This window comes from Cebus imitator, unplaced genomic scaffold, assembly GCF_001604975.1.
Source record: "Cebus imitator isolate Cc_AM_T3 unplaced genomic scaffold, Cebus_imitator-1.0 Scaffold687, whole genome shotgun sequence".
NCBI lineage: Eukaryota > Metazoa > Chordata > Mammalia > Primates > Cebidae > Cebus > Cebus imitator.
In genome coordinates this window covers 41,886-51,094 of record NW_016108002.1, presented here as the reverse complement: position 1 = coordinate 51,094, position 9,209 = coordinate 41,886, and the positions used below count along the sequence as shown (strand labels likewise).

At 37.0% G+C, this 9,209-nt stretch overlaps 1 non-coding gene and 1 pseudogene across 1 annotated transcript; both read left to right on the top strand.

The window, feature by feature from the left end:
- Window positions 1-507: 507 nt before the first annotated feature.
- LOC108296159 lies at window positions 508-1,578 on the top strand (annotated as a pseudogene).
- A 7,097-nt stretch (window positions 1,579-8,675) lies between these two features.
- Window positions 8,676-8,839, top strand: LOC119469514. The gene has a single exon (XR_005198332.1). It is a non-coding gene; the product is annotated as a U1 spliceosomal RNA (small nuclear RNA).
- Window positions 8,840-9,209: the final 370 nt, after the last annotated feature.

Below are 9,209 nucleotides of genomic sequence, written 5' to 3'. Positions count from 1 at the left end.
TGTTAAAACTGCAAGACATTTAGGAAAATGCTTCATGAGTTATGTAAGGGTGAAACAAAAGGACACTAGACAGCTGTATGAAGAAAAAGGTGAAAGTTAAGATGCATACATAGGAAGTTATAGAAGCTATAAAACTTTTTAACCATACACAGCTACACAATTTTTACATGATTAAAATAGACAAATGTACTTCAAAAAGCTATTGCTATCTTATTGTTTTTGACACAAAATGCATGCAAATGTAAATCTGAGAACTCAATAACTAAAATGATGGGCATTGAGGTATAAAATTGTAATTCTGATGTGCTACTGGAGATAAACTAGTGTGACTTTAAGTTTTATAACTTTAGAATGTTAAATTTAGTTGTCATAGCAACCACAAATGAAATAGTAATGGTTCCCTAGAAAGCTTTCTACATTACATGAGAGTGTGGGAGCCATGGATTAAGCTGCTTTCTCTTGCGGTTATCTATCCCTGCATGGAGGCACCGTGGGTCAGTGCATGAAATGTCCCACCAGGGAATAAGCACAGAGAGACAAAGCAAGTGCTATGGCTGTTGCTTCATACAACTTCTACCCCAACAGTGCATAGAAAGTGGGAGAGACTTATTTTACTCAGCGATTGGTAGAGCAGTGGACACAGTGCCATTCATAGATTTGTTAACAGCAAATTGAAAAACAAAGACCAATATCTTTTCAACCATGAGAGGCAAAAAGAGAAAAGATATGGATAATGGAAGACACCAGCCTTTTGACAAGAGGGTGCGTTTCAGTGTGAGGCTAATGGAAAGTGCCAGCATATACAGAGACATTGGAGTGAGGAAGAAAGATGGTTTCACCCAGATCTTACTATCAGCCAGATCAACATATAATAACACAATGAATGGAGAAGTAATGAATGAAATACAGAGTGCTCTGGTTAGAGCTACTGCTGATGACAGCAAGTTTGTGCTGCTCAGTGCAGTTGGCAGTGTCTTTTGCTGTGTTCTTGATTTTGATAACTTTGTGAAGCATTTAAAATATAATAGAAAAAGAGCTAGTGTTAAACTAGTGGACGCCATCAAAAACTTTGTGAATACTTTTACTGAGTTTCAGAAACCTATCATTGTATCAGTCAATGGCCCAGCCATTGAACTAAGTGCATCTATACTGTCTCTCTGTGATGTGGTTTGGACTAATGAGAAGGCTTGGTTTCAAACCCCTTACACAAGGCTTGGACAGGGTCCAGGTGGCTGTTCCACAATTACTTTTCCAAAAATAATGGGAAGAGCTGCTGCCAATTAAATGCTGATCAGTGGGTGGAAGATGAAAACACAAGAAGCATGTGCCAAAGGCCTGGTCTCTCAGGTGTTTTGGCCTGAAACTTTCACACAAGAAGTTACGGTTAGAATTAAAGAGGTTACCTCATGCAATTCATTTGTTCTGGAGAATTCCAAAGCTCTTGAGTGCTACAACATGAAGAGAGAGTTGAAACTGGTCAATGAGAGAGAGTGTGAAGTCCTGAAGAAAATCTGGGGATCAGCACAAGGGATGGAGTACATGTTGAAATATGTGGAAAATAAAATTGATACATTTTGATTCTTAGTTGGTCTGCTCTTGAAACTGGACTAGGCTGAACAGAACTCACTATTAGATTTAAAATGCATTAATCCATCCTTACAGCTTCAGAAAATTCACCCATAATTAATGCTTGTGAACAGAACTAAAACCATCCAAACTATTTGTTATCAGTGACATTTTAAGCATTGCAGAATTAAAATAAATAATGGCAAAACCTTTTTTTTTTTTTGCTCGTGTTATTATTTTATTCACATATACCAATCTAAGTGTATACTAGTGAGCACTAGACTGTTTCTTTAAGCTCCAGTTTTATTTTTGGATAACACTACATTTTTTTAAAAAAGGGTGTTTCTTTAATTTTGAATTACAGGAAACACTGAAATAGTGTCTGTTTGTTTTTGCTAGGAAGCCTCAGTCAAAAAGAGTATGAGGCACCCTCCATTCCTACCCCACAAATGTAGATAAAGGACTACCTGATGTGTTGCACTTGTCTTCATGAAGGCAGAAACACCTCAGAGAAAGAAAATCCTGAATCAAAAAACTTATCTTTCAGGATAAGTATTTTTAATAAAATAATCAACTGGATGCAGTGGCTCATTTCTGTAATCCCAGCACTTTGGGAGGCTGGGGTGTATGGATTGTCTGAGCTCAGGAGTTGAGGCCAACCTAGAGAATATGCTAAAATCATGTCTCCGCTACAAATACAAAAAGTTAGCCAGGTGTGGTGGTGTGTGCCTGTAATCTCAGCTACCCTGGAAGCTGAAACAGGAGAATTACTTGAAACTGGGAGGTGGAGATTGCAGTGCACTGAGATGGGACCATTGCACTTCAACCTTGTGGACAGAGTGAGACTCATTCTCAAAAAAAAATCTGAAAGTCATTATTCCAAGTAAAACATGCTAAAGAGTAACACTGGTATATCAATTAATTTTCTTTCAATTTTTCATTATCTAGCTCTTAGTTAACTTAAATAAACCACTACCTCTCTAGACTAGAGTCTGTTGTGCAGTATTAGTGAATCATAAAATCATTTAGTTAGAAATGCCTAAGCAATAATGTTTATAACTTCATTCTTAGGTTAACTGGAAATATGTTTTATTTAATAAGTTAAATTTCTGACACACTATTAAATTCAGAAACTCAAAACACTCAAAAAGTTTGCTTTTTAAAATTACCATATATTTTCAATTTTAAATTATGGGGTTACACCTTTATATGCACAGAATTTTTATCAAACTCTACATATTCTGCTATACATAGCTCCCTGAAGACCATTCACTTGGGTTTTAAGAAGCTTTATTAAGTCTGGATGCAATGTGTCATGCCTCTACTCTCAGCACTTTGGGACACTGAGGCAGGAGGATCACAAAGTCAGGAGTTCTGGACCCGCATGACCAACATGTTGAAACCTTGTCTCTACTAAAAACACAAAAATTACCCAGGCATGGTGACATGAACCTGTAATGCCACCTATTCAGGAGGCTGAGGCAAAAATTGCTTGAACACAGGAGGTTACAATCAGCTGAGACTGGTCCACAACACTCCATTCTGAGTAACAAAGGGAGACTCCATCTCAAACAAACAAACAAAACTTTCTTACATAGGCATGATTTAATAATATAAGGCTACTGCTGATCCATATCACCTCTGTCACAGAATCCTTAGGTGATTACTTCATCAGCCATAAACCTTTATAATCAGTGTTATTTTTGCCCAATATTTACTGAGGCTGTCTGCTCTCATTTCATCCCCTCAGCCTTACAGAGGGGCTCAGCTTGTCCTATGGACCTGGAGGTCATTTTTGCTATGAGTGAATCAGTCACAGAGCAGAAAGAGTTACATGTGGAAATGACTGTTGTGTTCAGCCTTTGAGCATAGCAGGACACATTGGCTGTGGCAGGATAAGAAGCTTTAGGTGCTGGGAAGGGTGCCAGCTCTCTGCAACCCTGGCTTCCACACCAGGCACTAGGGAATGCAGTGTAAGCTTAAAGATGCCAGACAGCAGAGACTCAAAAGTGGTGTGAAGCCTTGGATTGGGAAACATGTGGGTCTAGGCTTCCTGAAATGATGTAGTTTTTCTCTTCTTTCTTCTAGTCTCGTTGCTCACAATGTAGTGAATGAGGGTGTGTGTTTTTCAGCTATGTTTGCGGTATTAGTCTGTTTTCATGCTGCTGGTAAAGACAAACCCAAGGCTGGAAAGAAGAAGAGGTTTAATTGAACATATGCCACATGGCTGGGGAGGCCTCAGAATCACTTCAGTTGGTGAAAGGCACTTTTTTCATGGTGGTGTCAACAGAAAATAATAAGCAAAGATAGATGGGACACATTTAAAGTAGTCTGTAGAGGAAAATATACAGTAATAAACACACACATGGGAAGGAAGTAGAGATGTAAAATTGACACCCTATTGTCAAAATTGAAAGAGCTAGAGAAGCAAGATCAACAAAACCCAAAACCTAGCAGAAGACAAGAAATAACTAAGATCAGAGCAGAACTGAAGGAGATAGAGACACAAAAATACCTTCAAAAAATCAATAAATCCAGGAGCTGGCTTTTTGAAAAGAAATAGACCACTAGCCAGATTAATAAAAAGAAAAGAGAGAATAATCAAATTGATGTAATACAAAAATAATAAAGGGGATATCACCACAGATTCCAGAGAAATTCAAACCATCATCAGAGATGATTACAAACAACTCAATTCACATAAACTAGTAAATGTGGAAGAAATGGATAAATTCCTGGACACTTGCATCCTCCCAAGCATGTACCGGGAAGAAGTCAAAACCCTGAATAGGCCAATAACAAGGTCTGAAGTTGAGACTGCAATTAAGAGCCTACCACCCAAGAAAATCTCAGGTCCAGATGGGTTCATAGCTGAATTCTACCAGACACACAAAGAAGAGCTGGCACCATTCCTTCTGAAACAATTCCAAATAATCCAAAAAGAGGGAGTCCTTCCCAAATCATTTTATGAGGCCACATCATTTGGATACAAAAACACAGCAGAGACTCAGCAAGAAAAGAAAACTTCAGGCCGATATCCATGATGAACATAGATGCAAAAATCTTCAATAAAATACTGGCAAGCCGATTGCAACAGCACATCAAAAAGCTTATCCACCATGATCAAGCAGAATTCATCCCAATGATGCAAGGCTGGTTCAACATACATGTCTATAAATGTAATTCACCACATAAACACAACCAAAGACAAAAACCACGTGATCATCTAAATTGAGGCATAGAAGGCCTTTGACAATATTCAACAGTGCTTTATGCTAAAAACTTATCTCAAAATAATAAAAGCAATTTATGACAAACTAACAGCCAATATCATAGTGAATGGGTAAAAACTGAAAGCATTCCCTTTGAAATCTGGCACTAGACAAGGATGCCCTCTCTCACCACTCCTATTCAATATAGTATTGGAAGTTCTAGCCAGAGCAATCAGGCAAGAAAAAAAAAAAAAAAAAAAAAAAAAAAAAACAAGCAAGCAAGCAAGCATATTCAAACAGGAAAGAAGGAAGTCAAATTGTCTCTATTTGCAGATGACATGATTGTATATCTAGAAGACCCCATCGTCTTAGCCCAAAATCTCCCAAACTGATAGGTAACTTCAGCAAAGTGTCAAGATACAAAATTAATGTGCAAAAATCACAAGCATTCCTATACACCAATAACAGACTTAAAGAGAGCCAAATCAAGAACTAACTACCATTCAAAATTGCTACAAAGTGAATAAAATACCTGGGAATACAACTAACGAGGAATGTAAAGGACCTCTTCAAGGAGTACTACAAACCACGGCTCAACAAAATAAGAAAGGACACAAACATATGGAGAAGAATTCCATGTTCATGGTTAGGAAGAATCAATATTGTGAAAGTGGCCATTTTTCCCAAAGTAATTTACAGATTCAATGCTATCACCGTCCAGCTATGAAAGATCTTCATAGAATTGGAAAAAAACACCTTAAATTTCATATGGAACCAAAAGAGAGCCCACATAGGCAAGTGAATTCTAAGCAAAAAGAACAAAGTGGGAGACATCACACTACCGGGATTCAAAGTATATTACAAGGCCACAGTAATCAAAACAGTATGATATTCGTACCAAAACTGAGATATAGACCAATGGAACAAAACAGAGGCCTTGGAGGCAACACAACACATCTACAACCATCAGATCGTTGACAAACCTGACAAAAACAAGCAATGGGGAAATGATTCTATGTTTAATAAATGGTGTTGGGAAAACTGGCTAGCCATGTGCAGAAAGCAGAAACTGGACCCCTTCCTGACACCTTACACTAAAATTAACTCCAGATGGATTAAAGACTTAAACATAAGACCTAACACCATAAAAACCCTAGAAGAAAATCTAGGCAAAACCATTCAGGACATAGGCATAGGCAAGGGCTTCATGACCAAAACACTAAAAGCATTAACGACAAAAGCCAAAATAGACAAATGGGACCTAATCAAACTCCACAGCTTCTGCACAGCAAAAGAAACAGTCATTAGAGTGAATCAGCAACCAACAGAATGGGAAAAAAATTTTGCAGTTTACCCATCTGACAAAGGGCTGATATCCAGAATTTACAAGAACTAAAACAGATTTACAAGGGAAAAACAAACAAGGCTATTCAAAAGTGGGCGAAGGATATAAACAGACACTTTACAAAAAGAGACATACATGAGGCCAACAAACATATGAAAAAATGCTCATCATCACTGGTCATCAGAGAAATGCAAATCAAAACTACATTGAGACACCATCTCACACCAGTTAGAACGGCGATCATTCAAAAATCTGGAGACAATAGGTGGAGAGAGAATGTGGAGAAATAGGAACACTTTTACACTGTTTATTGGAGTGTAAATTTGTTCTGTCAATGTGGAAGAACAATGTAGCGATTCCTCAAGGACCTAGAAATAGAAATTCCATTTGACCCAGCAATCCCATTACTGGGTATATATTCAAAGGATTATAAATCATTCTACTATAACGACACATGGACACAAATATTCATTGCAGCACTGTTTATAATAGCAAAGACCTGGAACCAACCCAAATGCCCATTGAGAATAGACTGGATAGGGAAAATGTGGCACATATACATCATGGAATATTATGCAGCCATCAACAACGCTGAGTTTGTATCCATATCCTTTGTAGGGAAATGGATGAACTTTAAAGGCATTCTCAGCAAACTGATGCAAGAGCAGAAAATCAAATGCCACATGTTCTACTCATAGGTGGGTGTTGAACAATGAGAACACATGGAGACAGAGAGGGAAGCATCACACACTGGGGTGTGTTGAGTGGAAATAGGGGAGGAACAGTGGGCTGGGGAGTTGGGCAGGGATAGAATGGGAGGGATAGCATGGGGAGAAATGCCAGATATAAGTGATAGGGAGAACTGCCATGTGTGTTCCTATGCAACAATTTGCATGTTCTTCACATGTACCCCAAAACCTAAAATGCAATTAAAAAAAGTATAACAGGAAAAAAAAGAATATTGAATATTGGCCTTCATTCTCTTCTGGCTTACAAAGTTTCTGCAGAGAGATCCACTTTTAGTTTGATGGGCTTCCCTTTGTGGGTGAGCCACTTTTGCTCTCTGGCACTTTAACATTTTTCCTTCATTTCAACCTTGTAACTCTGCTGATTGTGTCTGGGGTTGTTATTCTCGATGAGTATCTTCATGGTATTCTGTGTATTTCCTGAATTTGAATGTTACCCTGTCTTGCTAGGTTGCGGAATTTCTCCTGGATAATACCCTGAAGTGTGGTTTTCAACTTGATTCTATTCTCCTCATCACTTTCAGGCACACCATTCAAACATGCTTATGGTCTTTTCACATAGGTATTAGTAAGATGATCTAGCCTGCCTTTCTTTCTTTCTTTCTTTCTTTCTTTCTTTCTTTCTTTCTTTCTTTCTTTCTTTCTTTCTTTCTTTCTTTCTTTCTTTCTTTCTTCTTTCTTTCTTTCTTTCTTTTCTTTNTTTCTTTCTTTCTTTTCTTTCTTCTTTCTTTCTTCTTTTTCTTTCTTCTTTCTTTTTTTCTTTCTTTCTCTCTGGGACACAACTTTGAAACCATCTAAATCATAACCTGATGCACTCTGTATTGAATGAACTTAATTTCCATTCTGCAGTATAGCTACATGCTCCTTTTCTAGGTCCATGTCTTATTCCTTATCGAATTCACATTGTACTTTCACACATGCATCTCATCTAGTCTTTCAAAATATCATATTATAGAATCTCTAAATGCTACAGAGCTAAACTTGATTTAGGTATCGTCCATGTTGTTTCATAAAACTCTGCTAATCTGCTGAATGTGTGCTGTAAGCTTGGCACTTGACAGGCACACTCCAGATGTTTTAGGTGTTACAGATGAGGAAGCAGACTCCAGAGAGGTGAATCAACTAACTTTGAAGTGACAATGCAGGGTGGTAAATCTAGGTCTCTAAAATGAGCACTTTTCTTCCTCCAGTCTCTTCAGATGTTTCTCTTCTTTGTAATTATATATGAAATATATAATTTTTAAAAATGAATAAAGTTCGCAAATATTAAAAGGACTTTCCTTCACTATTTTGAACATTTGTCCCACTTTATTATTTTAAAGTCAGGTGCAGCAGCCTTTCTCTCTCTCTCTCTCTCTGTGTGTGTGTGTGTGTGTGTGTGTGTGTGCGCGCGTGTGTGTGTGTGTATGTGTTTAGAACAGTTTTAGATGCCTCCCTCTGCCTTTGAAAGTGCAGAGATTACAGCTGTGAACCACTGTGCCTGACCTGCAATTCATTATTGATACATCTTTTTCTAACTTTTTAATCACTTTAAACGTTTGCTTATTATGTAATAACCATTTGTTTATTATAGAAGTAATTAATCCCACTTATGTAACTTATTAATTTCTAATTATGTGAAGTGTCCATGCAGAATATTTTTTGAAGGAAATTGAGTTGAAAACAAATGTTGCTGTTCTTAGAGTAGACATAGTAAATGATATCTACTGTAGTAAAAATATATTAATAACTGCCTAAATGTCTGTTTAACAATATTTTTAATACACTAAAATTTTCATTTATTTACATTTTTAAACAATAAATACTATATTTACCTGGCAGGGGAGTTATAATGATCACGAAGCTGGTTTTCCCAGGGCAAGCCTTATCCATTGCACTCCGGACGTGCTGACTCCTGCGATTTCCCCAAATGTGGGAAACTCGACTGCATAATTTGTGGTAGTGGAGGACTATGTTTGTGCTTTCCCCTGGTTTGATGAAAAAAATAAAAAAATAAAAAAGCATAAAGAATAAATGCTAAAAGTAATTTTAATTGAGTGATCCAAGAACTCAGTCATGTATTCATTTGTTCCTCAGATATTTCAGTGTCATCTGTAAGTCATTAAACATTTTTTTCATTTTTGTTAAACATACCATCTTTGATACGAAGTACTTAGAGTTTAAATACATAATCAAGAAAGCTATTTTCCCTCAATAATCTTTATTGTAATTTATTTAGCAGTGTAAGAAAGAGCTTTAATTTTGCTTTCTTGGCATAGTTATTATTTATTTTGAAGGATGTTACTTGATCTCCTATTCAGCAACATATCCTGGTTTATCATTTAAACATTGTGATAAAAC